This window comes from Hyperoodon ampullatus (genome assembly GCF_949752795.1).
Source record: "Hyperoodon ampullatus genome assembly, chromosome: 5".
NCBI lineage: Eukaryota > Metazoa > Chordata > Mammalia > Artiodactyla > Ziphiidae > Hyperoodon > Hyperoodon ampullatus.
Genome location: NC_136918.1, coordinates 23,499,909 through 23,512,912, shown reverse-complemented (window position 1 = coordinate 23,512,912; position 13,004 = coordinate 23,499,909). Strand labels below are relative to the sequence as shown.

Below are 13,004 nucleotides of genomic sequence, written 5' to 3'. Positions count from 1 at the left end.
TCAGTTTTATTCAGAGCAAAGAAAAAAGAAACTTTTGATCATACTCGAAGAAACTCAGCCATGGGTTTGGAATCTGTACTGAAACTACACATGCAATGAGGACAATATTCCACTAATAAAATTGATTTGCTGCTGCATTTGTCGACTGTTTTTCTAATATTAACAATTATAAACAGAGCATTGCAACTAGTATTTGGAACAATTCTTACAGTGTTACAGCGTCAGGCACAAAATTTCACTTCTCCTCGCACCACTGGTTCTCTTTGGGTACCTGGGCTTCCTCTTCTTCCATAAAATCATTTTTTATTTTGAATGTCTTTTGAATCTCCTCAGGAGTTTTCCTCTTGATCATAATGGCAACCGCTTGCAGATAACATCAAACAAACCTTTGATGTCTAAGTAGTTTGCAGCCAGGATCAGCTCAAAAAGTGTTCCTTGGTCAACTTTCAGGAATTCTTGATCCGAAGCAGGGATGTCATCTGTTTGCTTTTCTTTGTCCTCACCACCCTCAGGAGGAGGAGGATCATCCTTGTGGTGGGTGCACCACTGAATGACCTTTTTAATATTGCTGCATTAACATTTGGCAAAGGGACTGGGTCATGATGTCCTTCATCATCCATTCCCAAATTTTCCAACATGGTCTTCATAGTCACAGACTGTTTGGCAATTTGAACATCAACTTGCAAATATATCTCCGTTAGAACTCTGCAACTGAATTGAAGGCATGGTGTTAGGTCTCAAGGAGACTGTGGGCTGGAGGCTGATGAGAGCAGGGTGGCGTCTGCAAACAGAAAAACAGAAAGGCAGAGAACAAGGCCAACAGCTGTTCTGTTTCATTCTTGACATGATTTATCTGTGGTGCTTTTTTATCTGTGCCTGCTTTTTTCTTGGCTAGGGTTGACAGACATTTGTCTATTTTAGTATCTTTCCAAAGGACTGATTTTTAGCTTTGTTGATTCTCTTTATATATCCTTATTTTATTTTATTATTATTTTTTGGAGCATAGTTGATTTACAATGTTGCGTTAGTTTCAGGTGTACAGCAAAGTGAATCACTTATACATAAACATATACATATATCCCCTCTTTTTTTAGATTCTTTTCCCATATAGGTCATTACAGAGTATTGAACAGAGTTCCCTGTGCTATACGGTAGGTCCTTATTAGTTATCTATTTTATATATAGTAGTGTGTATATGTCAATCGCAATCTCCCAATTTATATAGATAGATCTATATGGATATAGAACAAAGTGGAAAAATCATATATCATTACCTTTATATTATGTATACATATGTATAAGATATACGTTCCCTTTTATCTCATTCCATTTTTCCCCTCTGTTTAGAAGTTTTATATTTTATGTATATTATTTTGGTCATAACCGTTTATACTTTAACATGCCTATTTAACAAAGTCTAAAGTTTGTATATATTTTTGCCTTCTTCCTGACAATACATTGATCATAGAATATTATAATTCTCATCATCCTCTCTCACTTTATGTTATTCTTTTTCAGCATTCTATTTCTGTCCTGCCTTCTCTCTCACTATCCATTATTATTATTGTTTTAAACAGTTCATATTTGTTTAGATTTCCTCACATGTTTACTAACATCTTTGACCACTATCTTTCTTGAGTCTCAGATCTTTGATCAGGGATATGTTTCCTTAGGCCTGAAGTACATCCTTTAGAATTTTCTTTACCAAAGGACTATTGGTGGTAAACTCCTTCAGTTTTTTACCTAAATTCTTTCAAGAAACTGACTTTAATTCTTCCTTGTCCCTGAAAGAAGTTTCTTTGGGTATAAAAATCTAGGCTGGCATTTATTTTCTTTATGCACATTAAATATATTGTTTCACTGTCTTTCAGCTTTCATTTTTGCTTCTCTGAGTTCAACTATAATTGCTATTCCTAAGTTGATGATATTTTTTCCTCCCTTTTTATGATCTTCTCTTTTTCTTTGGTGTTCGGAAGCTTCACTGCTTTGTCTCAGTGAAAAGTTCTAAAAAACCCCTTGATGTGACAATTGCTGTCTTTCACCAATTCTGTAAATTCCCTTCATGGTTTTCTTGAATAGTGCTTCCACCCAATGCCTCTATTATTTCCACCTGAAACTCCAAGTGGACATAAGTTGGACCCTTTTGTATTCTCTATGCCTTCAGACCTCTATTTTATATTTCTCTCTCTTTGTCTCTGTGAGATGCATCCTGGTGCATATTTTCAAAGTTGTCATTTTCCTTAAACATGTAAAACATTGTTATTTTTCATTTTGTATTGTAGGGTTCCAGTATCTGAAGTCTTTGTGGGATTGACTATATGGTTTGTTGTTTTTCCTGGCTCTCACTTGTGGTATGTTGTTTCTCCGTGTTTAGTACTTTTACACTGTGAGCTGTTTGTTTTCCTTGGAACTTTATCTATGAGAATTTTTTGAGGCCTGGGATGATGGTGTTACTCCAGTGAGGGTTTGTGTTTGCTTCTGCCATTTACCTTGGCGTATAGCTACCCCAGGGATGACTTTATTTTTTATTTATTTACTTTTTAATTAATTAATTTTTATTTATTTATTTTGGCTGCATTGGGTCTTCGTTGCTGTGCATGGGCTTTCTCTAGTTGTGGCGAACGGGGGCTACTCTTTGTTGTGGTGCGCAGGCTTCTCATTGCAGTGGATTCTCTTGTTGTGGAGCACGGGCTCTAGGTGCGCAGGCTTCAGTAGTTGTGGCACGTGGGCTCAGTAGTTGTGGCTCGTGGGCTCTTGAGCACAGGCTCAGTAGTTGTGGTGCACAGGCTTAGTTGCTCCCCGGCACGTGGGATCTTCCTGGACCAGGGCTCAAACCTGTGTCCCCTGCACTGGCAAGCGGATTCTTAACCACTGCACCACCAGAGAAGTCCCGCCAGGGCTAACTTTACGTTAAATTCTGTACTTGAGGTGTGTGTGTGAGTGTGTGTGTGGTTATCACATAATTAGTGTGTATTTGGACCACAAACCTATGTGAGAGCTGGTTTGTGGTAGTGAATTTTTTTAAGAAATCTAAAAAATTTTAGGCAGCGCTAAGGATGAAAGAGGCAAGTTTATGTTATTCTCTTTGTGTGTTTCCACTGAAGGGTATGGTTAGACTCTTTACTTGGGTGGCCCTAGAGTTTTCCTCTCTTGTCGGCATCCCTATAGCTTTGAGCACCAAGGCTTTCTTTCCATTTAGGCCGTTGTTTCCATTGAAACGTTTATTACCTTTTTCTGGCACTACTGTAATAGCTGCTTTGTTTCTTGGTCCAAGGATTTCCCCCTCTCTCTCATTTTTAAGCTGCTGTCAGAATGATCTTTCTAAAAAATCAAAAGGGTAATCTGATTGTCATACAGACAGAGAAAAAACATCCGACGTGAAAAGAATTTCACAACTGTCCGTAGGCTGCAGTTGGACTCTCCCCTCAGCCACAGCAGACTCTCCAGCCACTCCCCTACCCTGTGCGTTCTGTACTCAAGCCGCTCTAGATTCTTCATCATTTTCTGAATAATCTTCAGCATCTTCTTGCCTTTGCACATGCTGGGATCCCACCTGGGACACCTCTGAACCTCACGACTGGGACCACGGCAAGGCAAGTGAGTGTCTGGGCTGCAGAATTTAAGGAGACACTCGCTGTCAGGCTCGTACAGGTGCTGTCTTGCTTCTGCCGAATGAACTGCCTAATGCCGTTGTCAAAGTCAAATTCATGTGTTACCTGTCTACCTTCCTACAGAAGGAAAGTAGCCTGTGCTAAATACCATATCGCGGGAGGACAGGAACCATGTCTGTTAGGTATTGTTTCACCAGTGTCTGGAACAGTACCCAGCACAGAGCAGGTGCTCAGTAAATGCTTGGTGAATGAATGAATGAATAAGTAGATTCTGAGTTTCTTTTTTTTTTTTTAAATTAATTAATTACTTAATTTATGGCTGTGTTGGGTCTTCGTTTCTGGGCGAGGGCTTTCTCTAGTTGTGGCAAGCGGGGGCCACTCTTCATCGCGGTGCGCGGGCCTCTCACTATCGCGGCCTCTCTTGTTGCGGAGCACAGGCTCCAGACGTGCAGGCTCAGTAGTTGTGGCTCATGGGCCCAGTTGCTCCGCGGCATGTGGGATCCTCCCAGACCAGGGCTCGAACCCGTGTCGCCTGCATCGACAGGCAGATTCTCAACCACCAGGGAAGCCCTTCTGAGTTTCTTGATGGCAGAGAATAAGTTATGTTCCTCTGTTCCTCTGTTCCCTGCTGTCTTATAATTCATTCATTCTGGATCCTTGAAAGATGCTTGTTTGTTAGTTGCACACGTGGAAGGAGGAGGCTCTGTTTAGTCCTATCCAGGCCTGGCAGCTTTCTGGGTGAACCTCAGTCCTGTGACTCACATGTTGTCTGCTTGCTTACAGTTCCTTCCTCTTGATGTTTTATGGAGGGCGTGGATGCAGGTGGGTGAGGCTTTCGAAGCTGGCTGGCCATCAAATCACTGGGAAGATTTTAGGGTACACGTGAATTCTTGAACCCCTTTCCCAGAGTCTCTTTTTCCATTTTTCTGAGGCAAAATCCAGGAGTCTGCACTTTTACAAAATCACTATGTGGTTCTGGTAATCAGTCAAGTGTGGGCACCAGGACACCACAGCACCAACTGTCTAATTTTAATTTTCCAAATATTCGCGTGCATTTTAAAAGAATAGTGATTGCCACAACGATTTCAGAATCCTGCATGTTTTAAAAATACTTACGCATCTGCAAAACGTTTCTTAAACATGCCACGAGATACCCTGAGGGCATGGAGTAGGAGAAGGCATGGCCATGGACATGATGTTCCAGTTCAAATTTGACCTCTGTTTATTATCCATCTTCAGGAAGATCCTCATGCCATCCCAGGTGACACCATGCTAAGTGGATGGACTGGAAAGTTTTGTGGCAGTGGAGAAAGCAGGAAGGAGGAAAAAGGTGGAATGTAAAATAATTCCAGTTTCTACAGAAAATAACTTCCTCATCAGAGAACGAATTCCATAAATAATTGAGAAAGCTGATGGAACACTTAAAATAGCTGAAGGAAAAACACGCACATTCAATGTGAGCCTCGAGCCTGCAGTGATGGTTAGATCTGAGAAGTACGTTGCAGGCGTTTGGGAGTAATGGGTGTCATGGAGGCGTCATATTCAAAGCCGTTAAAAATAACCGGCTCCCTGAGAAATAAACACCTAGCCTAAGCCCTTAGGCATTCTCAGTGAGGGACAGAAATAGCTCCTGTAGTTCCCATTGCTCTTTAATTTCTACTCCTACTATTTCATTATTCATCATTTCTGTGCAGTTTGCTTCGTCTATTTATTTAAAATGCGATTCCAGACGACAGGCAGCCGTCCCAGTGTTCTGTGTCTTGCATAGCCCTTTCCACCCCGGGAAACAGAAATTATATAACTTGTTTTCACTTGTGCAGATGGGGGAGGATTCACATGTTTGGTTTGGTGAGCTTCCAGGAAATAATTTTAAGTGTTTATCTAAAGTTTATTCAGACTGTCTTGATCTAGAAGTTAGACAGGAAACCTAGCAGCGAACTGAAAGAAACCAGGCTCTGAAGAGGGGGAACTCTCAGTGTAGCCAGAAGGGTTGAACTGTGACACCCTGGGGTATTCACACCATGGAAAGCAGGAGGCTCGATTCTAGGGCTTATGTGATTTAGAAGCTGCGTCAGTATTAATTTTTTTTTTTTTTTTTCGGTACGCGGGCCTCTCACTGTTGTGACCTCTGCTGTTGCGGAGCACAGGCTTCGGACGCACAGGCTCAGCGGCCATGGCTCACGGGCCCAGCCGCTCCACGGCACGTGGGATCTTTCCAGACCGGGGCACGAACCCGCGTCCCCTGCATCGGCAGGCGGACTCTCAACCACTGCGCCACCAGGGAAGCCCAGTATTAATATTTGCTACCACTTCCTGTTGCTCGTTGTTCTGGTTGCTGTTGCTATATAATAACCTGCCCTAACACTTCATAAACTGGTATAAACTTTCACTTCGCTCATGATTTTGTGGGTGAGGAATCTGGAAAGGGCTCAGCTGGGTGGCTCTTGCGGAGGTTGCAGTCAGATGCTTGTCGTCTGCAGGAGTTACCGGGCTAGGTGTCCACGCAGGCTCCATTACGTGGCTGACGGCGGGCTGTCCACTGGGAGCACCGAGAACTTCGCCGGGTTGCCCTGGAGCATCTACGTGTGGACTCTCCATCATGATGAGCTGTGTTAGTCACACTCCCTGCGTGGGATCCCACCTCTCCCAGAGCAGGCATCCCACGAGGGGAGGCAGAACCTGGATGGCCTTCCCTGACCTAGCCACGGAGGGCACTTCCATGGCACTCTGTTGGCCGAAGTGGCCACAAGTCCGCCCAGACTCAATGGGAGAAGACATGTCCTTCACCTCTTCACAGGAGGAGTGGGAAGGAATTTGTGGCCATTAAAAAAATTCACACTCACATAAAAACCAGACATGACATAAAATATTGGGTTGGCCAAAAAGTTCGTTTGGGTTTTTCTGTAAAATCTTGGGAAAAACACGAACGAACTTCTTAGCCAGCCCAATATATAGCTTACTTAATCCTCACAAAACCCTATGAGGTAGGTACTATTATTGTTCATGTTTTACAGATAGAAAATCGAGGTTCAGAGAGGTTAAGTCATTTGCCCCAGGTTGCACAGCTAGTAAGAGGTTGAGTGGTACATGAACGTACAACTGTCTGTCTCCAAACGTTTACTGTCTGTGTTGAGTTGCACAGTGTTTTAAAGGCTCAAACGTTGTCTCAGATCTCAATCATTGCAGCTATTCTAGGCAACTGGATAATTCCACTGAGTCTAGAACGCCAACACATGAAGTACCAGTTTGGGTATCTCGTCAGTCCGTTTGAAGCAAGGAGCATTCATTTGAGGATGTGGCCCTTTGCCCTGAGGTAGAGAGCTGCTCAGTCCCTTATCCAGAGATGGAATCTGGCCTGTATCACTCAAGTAGCCCAAGACAAAAGTAGGATCTTGTGTGATACTGGGGGAGGGGAGGGGAGGTTACAGTGGCTTCCCTGAGGTGGGTAGGTACATGTGAAGCAGGTGTGGTAATTATAGGGGAGGACCCTGCAGCAGGGGTGTCAGCTGGTCATTGGCCTGTCCGATGTGAACTATGCCAAGTGCCCGTGTGGACACATGGACAGATAGAACCACAGAGCGTGTTCGGGGGCCTGCCCGGCTGAGAGCAGAGGCTGTCGTGAAGGGCCCGGAGACAAGCAGGCCCAGGCTGAGAGGGGACGAGAACAGAGCTTGACAGTCAGTGAGAAGACCCCAGGGGAGGGCCCTACAGAGCACCTGCTGCAGGAGGCCCACAGTTATGGTTATCCTCCCGTTTGCAGGTCGCCTGCCCCCAGGGTGTGGGTCTTTGCTGGAGGGCCAAGACCTTGGGTGGTAATTCTCCTTTTCTTCCTCAATCTTTTCCTCACTTCTAATATTTAATAAATATTTGTGGATAGCATCCTGGGCCCCTGGAAACAGAGTGACGAGTGAGTTAGACATCTTTGCCCTCATGGAGCTTACAACCCAGGTGGGGGAGCGGAGCCATTAGATTAATAATTACACACGTAAGTACCTGAGGACCAAGTGACAAGTTCTGGCAGAGACTTCTGACCGCCCGCTCCCCATCCACTCTGTTCCTTTTAGCAGTGGAGTCGCCTGGAATAGTAGCAGGGTATGTGGCTATAAACTACCAATACATTTCCCAGCCTCCCACGCAGCTAGGAGTGGTCCTGTGAGTCGGCTCAGGCTAATAAAAGGGATGGGTGTCGCTTCCATGTCCTGTCCTTAAAATGAAGACTAGTTGCCCTATAGCTTTCCCCCACTCCTTCCCACTAGCAGGTAAATGGTAGCAATTTGAGCAGATACCTCGGACCTAGAGATGGAAGTTTTCCATGGAGGATGGTCTTGCCAGTTTTTGTCCCCTATTGTTATAATGACAGATTAGTTTTTACCCTAAACGAATACCACGGTAGTTGTATGAAAAAGTATAGTGTGAAACAACAGTGAGATGCCCCTACACGCCTATTAGCATGGCCAAAATCCAGAACACTGACAACACCAAATGCTGGCGAGGATGTGAAGCAACGGGAACCCTCATCACTGCCGGTGGGAATGCATCATGGTGCAGCCACTTTGGGAGACAGTTTGGTGGTTTCTAACAAAATCAAGCATACTCTTACCGTATGATCCAGCAATCACACTCCTTGGCGTTTATACAAAGGAACTGAAAATTTATGACACTCCTTGGCGTTTATACAAAGGAGTTGAAAACTTATGACACTCCTTGGCGTTTATACAAAGGAGTTGAAAACTTATGTCCACGCATAAACCTGCACATGAATGTTCATAGCAGCTTTATTTATAGTTGCCAAAACTTGGAAGCAACCAAGATACCCTTCCAGGGGTGAATGGATACATGAACTGTGGTTCATCCAGACAATGGAGTATTATTCATTGCTGAAAAGAAACAAGTTATCAGGCCAGGAAAAGACACGGAAGAAACTTACATGCATGTTACTAAGGGAGAGAAGCCAATAGGAAAAGGCTACGTGCTACATGATTCCCACTGTATGACACTCTGGAAAAGGCAGAACTCTGGAGACAGTAAAAAGCTCAGTGGTTGCCAGGGGTTGGAGGGGTGGGGAGAGATAACAGGTGGAGCACAGGGGATTTTTTGGGCGGCAGAACTGCTCTGTATGACGCTATAATGGTGGATATGTGTCATCATACATCTGTCCAAATCCATAGAATGTACAACACCAAGAGTGATCTGTAATGTAAACTTGGACCTTGGGTGATAATGGTGTGTTTGTGTACGTTCATCGCTTGTAACCAGTGTGTCACTTCGGTGAGGGCTGTTGATAGGGAGGTGATCTGCTGGGAAGGGGCAGGAGGTGTTATATGGGAAATCTGTACCTCCTCAGTTTTGCTGTGGACCTAACACTGCTCTAAAAAACTGTGCAGTGTGCTCTATGGCCAAATGGCTCGTGAGGCTACCTGATGAAGGGTGAGTTAGGATGAGCAGTTTCTGTCTTCTGACTGGAACAAATCAAGAGTTGACAAAATAAGCAGAATAACAAAATAACAGTTTGTGGTTGTTTCTTTTACTGCTTGCTTTGAAGATGGTCTCTGGGCTAACGCCCTTTTCTTGCAGACCAAAGAAAAACCTGGATTAGGGTTGCTTTCCAAAAAAACCAAAAAACCCCACAGGGGGCCCAGTTAAATTTGAATTTCAGACAGACAGTGAATACTTTTAAGTATAAATGTTCCATGCAATACTTGGGACATACTTATACTAAATTTTTTCCTTTTGTTTACCTGAGTTCAAATTTAACTGGGCCTCGTGTTATTTTTATTTGCCAAGTCTGACAACTTCAGGCTGGACTCAAGTCCCTGTCGGACTCAAGGAGCTCAATCCTTTCTTCTTAAAGTTTATTTGTCTTTGTATCCACGATGCCTGGCACATAGTAGGAACCCAATAAATGATCAATTTAGCCTCTGAGATGAAAAGTGATAAATCACTAAGAATTGTCTGAAATGTGAAACCCATAGGGGATCAAAACTGTGCATTCTTTCAATGGTCTTAATTTGCCGTGACCAAAAATGCTTAGAGTTTTGGTTTGTCCACACATTGTCGGAGATTATCTGTCCATTTAGATGATCTTTAAAAAATGGATTAAGAGGAGTGGCCAACACAGCACAGCAGCTCACTTCCTCCTGTGGGCGCACAGCTATTGACAGAGCAACTATTGATGAGAAAGACTGGAAGTGCAGCCGAAAAGATCCTGTCCCACTAAAGACACAAAGAAGGAACCGCAACGAGACAGGTAGGAGGGCTGGAGACATGGCATAGTCAAGACCCACACCCTTGGGCAGGTGACCCACAAGCAGGAGGATAATTATAATTGTGGAGGTTCTCCCCAAGGAGTGAGGGGTCTGAGCCCCACATAGGGCTCCACAGCCTGAGGGTCCTGCACCAGGAAGTTGAGCCCCCAGAACGTTTGGCTTTAAGGCCAGTGGGGTTTACTTCTGGGAGAGCCAGAGGGCTGTGGGAAACAGAGACCCCACTCTTAAAGGGCACACACAAAATCTCACACACTCCGGGACCCAGGACAGAAGCAATAATTTGAAAGGAGCCTGGATCACACCCACATGCTGATCTTGGAGAGCCTCTTGGAGGGTCAGGAGGCATCTGGGACTCCCCCTGGGGACACAGACACTGGAGGCAGCCATTTGGGGGAGCTCGTTCTATCACGTGGGCACTGGTGCTGGCAGGTGCCATTGTGGAATCCTCCCTCCAGCTCATTAGCACTGGGGCCCGGCCCTGATCACCAAACTGCCAACACTGGTACTGGGACCCCTCATGGGTGGGTAAGGACACAGACCCACCCACCAGCAGGCCTGCTGCCTTAAGATCCACTGAGCCCACAGCTGCCCCAGGACCTGGCCCTGTCCACCAGTGCACCAGCACTAGCCCTGGGACCACCTGAGCCTTGGCCCTGGCCACCAGTGGGCTGACACCAGCTCTGGGACTGCTGGGCCCTGCAGCCAGAGACCCCAGGACCAGGCTCTGCCCACCAATGGGCCAGCGCTAGCCCCAAGACCTGGCTTCACCCACCAGTGGGCGAGCATCAGTCCCAGGACCTCCCAGGACCACCACAGCCCTGTAGCCTGCTGTGTCAGCACCCAGCCCACCCACCATCCAGCGGGCACCAGCCCCAGAACCCTATGGGTCCTGGCCCTGCCCACCAGCAGGCCAGCACCAGCTTTGGGACACCCCAGATGCTACAGCCACCCACCTGAGAACCCAGCTCTGCCCCCCAGTGGGTCAGCATTAGCCTCGGGACTGCCCGGGGTTCTGCAGCCAGCCGCCTCATGACCCGGCCCTGCCCACCAGCACCTGACAGCCTCTGCACAAGGCTGGGCCTGGCAAAACAACCCGATTGGGCACCAGCCATGCCTACTGGACTGCCCACAGAAGTCAGCCTGCCACAACAGAAGGACCCACATGGTCCACATAGGGGCAGCCCTGGAGTTTATAGCTCTTGTGACCAGAGGGGCATGGTGCTGCGGTGTCTCCTACAGAACACCACTTCTCCAAGGTTGGGCAATGTAACCCACCTACTAAATACATGGAAATAAAACCAGCAAATCAGGCAAAGCAAAGCAACAGAAAAATATGTTTCAAATGAAGGGAGAAGATAAAACCCCACAAGAACTAAGTGATGTGGAGACAGGCAGTCTACCCAATAAAGAGTGCGAGGCAATGATCATAAAGATGTTCAAAGAACTCTGATGACAACTGGATGGGCAGAGTAAAAAGTTAGAAGCCTTTAACAAAGAGTTAGGAAATGGAAGAACCAACAAAGATGAAGAATACAATAACTGAAAGAAAAAATATACTAGAAGAAATCAACAGATTAGATGATACAGAGGAATAGATCAGTGAACTGGAAGACAGAGTAGCGGAGATCACTGAAGCAGGACAGAGAGAAGGAAAAGAAACAAGAGAAGTTTTAGAGACCTATCAAGTGCACTAACATTCTCCTTATGTTAACATTCCCAATATAACATTCCCAGAAGGAGAGGAGTGAGAGAGAGGGACAGAGAACATAATTGGGGACATAATAGCTGTAAACCTGGGAAAGGAAACAGACATCCAGGTCCAAGAAGCACAGAGAGTTCCAAACAGGATCTCACCAAGACTCGTTGTAGTTAAAATGGCAAAAAATAAAGAGAATATTAAAGGGGAGCAAGGGAAAAGCAGCAAGTTATGTGCAAAGGAACTCCCATAAGGCAATCAGCTGACTTTTCAGCAGAAACTCTGCAAGGCAGAAGGGAGTGGCATGAGATGTTTAATGTGATAAAAGGGAAAAACCTGCAACCAAGAGTACTGCACCCAGAAAGGCTTCCATTCAGATATGATGGAGAGATCAAAAGTTTTATAGACAAGCAAAAGTTAAGAGTTCAGCACCACCAAACCAGCTTTACAAGAAATGTTCAAGGGACTTCTCTAAGTGAAAAAGAAAAGGCCACAACTAGAAACATGAAAATTATGAAAGGAAAAATCTCATTGGTAAAGGCAAATATACAGGAAAGGTAGTAAATCAGCTATGTTTAAAACGAGTAAGAAGGTTAAAAGATAAAAGTAAAATCATCTATAGCCGCAATAAGTAGTTAAGGGATACACAAAACAAAAAGATGTGAAATATGATGTCAAAACGGTAAACATGGGGCAGGGGAGTAAAAATGCGGGGTTAATATGCATTCATATATATAGAGGTTGCTATATACACTTTTAAGTTTCTGGTGGGGGAGTGCAGAGATCTCATCTTGTGGTGCCCAAGACAAGCCCCTTTGTAAGTTCCCTTGCTTATTACACCTGCCACCTGCCCATCTGGAGTGTCTGCCTCTTTCTTCGGTCTCCCCCTGTCCTCCGTGTACAAGAGGCCAGTTTACAAACCCAAAATGATCTTTCTCCTCGCCCCACCTCCTGACATAACATTGGCGATTTTGGCATTCGTTTTGGTGGCTCTTTTTCACCCACGAAGCTTCAGTTTTATATTCTGTGTCCCTATACTCTCCAGGCCAATCTCATCTCCACTTGAAATGGATTTACCCCCAGGACTTAAAACTTAAGTTGCCTATTTTTCACTTCTCTCACACCCTCACTTCTGCTGGCTTTCCTTTGCATCCTCACTGTGACTCCTTCACCTTTAATTCTTTGATTCTTTCCTGCTTTACTAGCCCATGACCTTTCCTACCACTGTACCACGTCGGCTGTTTCACTGATGTCACAGTGCTTAGGCCTGGCTGCCTCCGTTACTGCTTTGCTGGAAAGAGACATGAGACCACATGGGTTGGTGGTCCCACAAATGACTACTCCCGTGCTCAGGGGAAACTGCTGGTTCAGCAGTCTTCCATCAACCTCTTCTTTTTTTTTCCTTAAAGTGACATTACATCTGAACAAATG

At 45.2% G+C, this 13,004-nt stretch overlaps 1 pseudogene across 1 annotated transcript; it reads right to left on the bottom strand.

The window, feature by feature from the left end:
* Positions 1 to 235: 235 nt before the first annotated feature.
* LOC307053389 (S-phase kinase-associated protein 1-like) lies at positions 236 to 726 on the bottom strand (annotated as a pseudogene). The gene has a single exon. The product of its transcript is annotated as an S-phase kinase-associated protein 1-like (transcript).
* Positions 727 to 13,004: the final 12,278 nt, after the last annotated feature.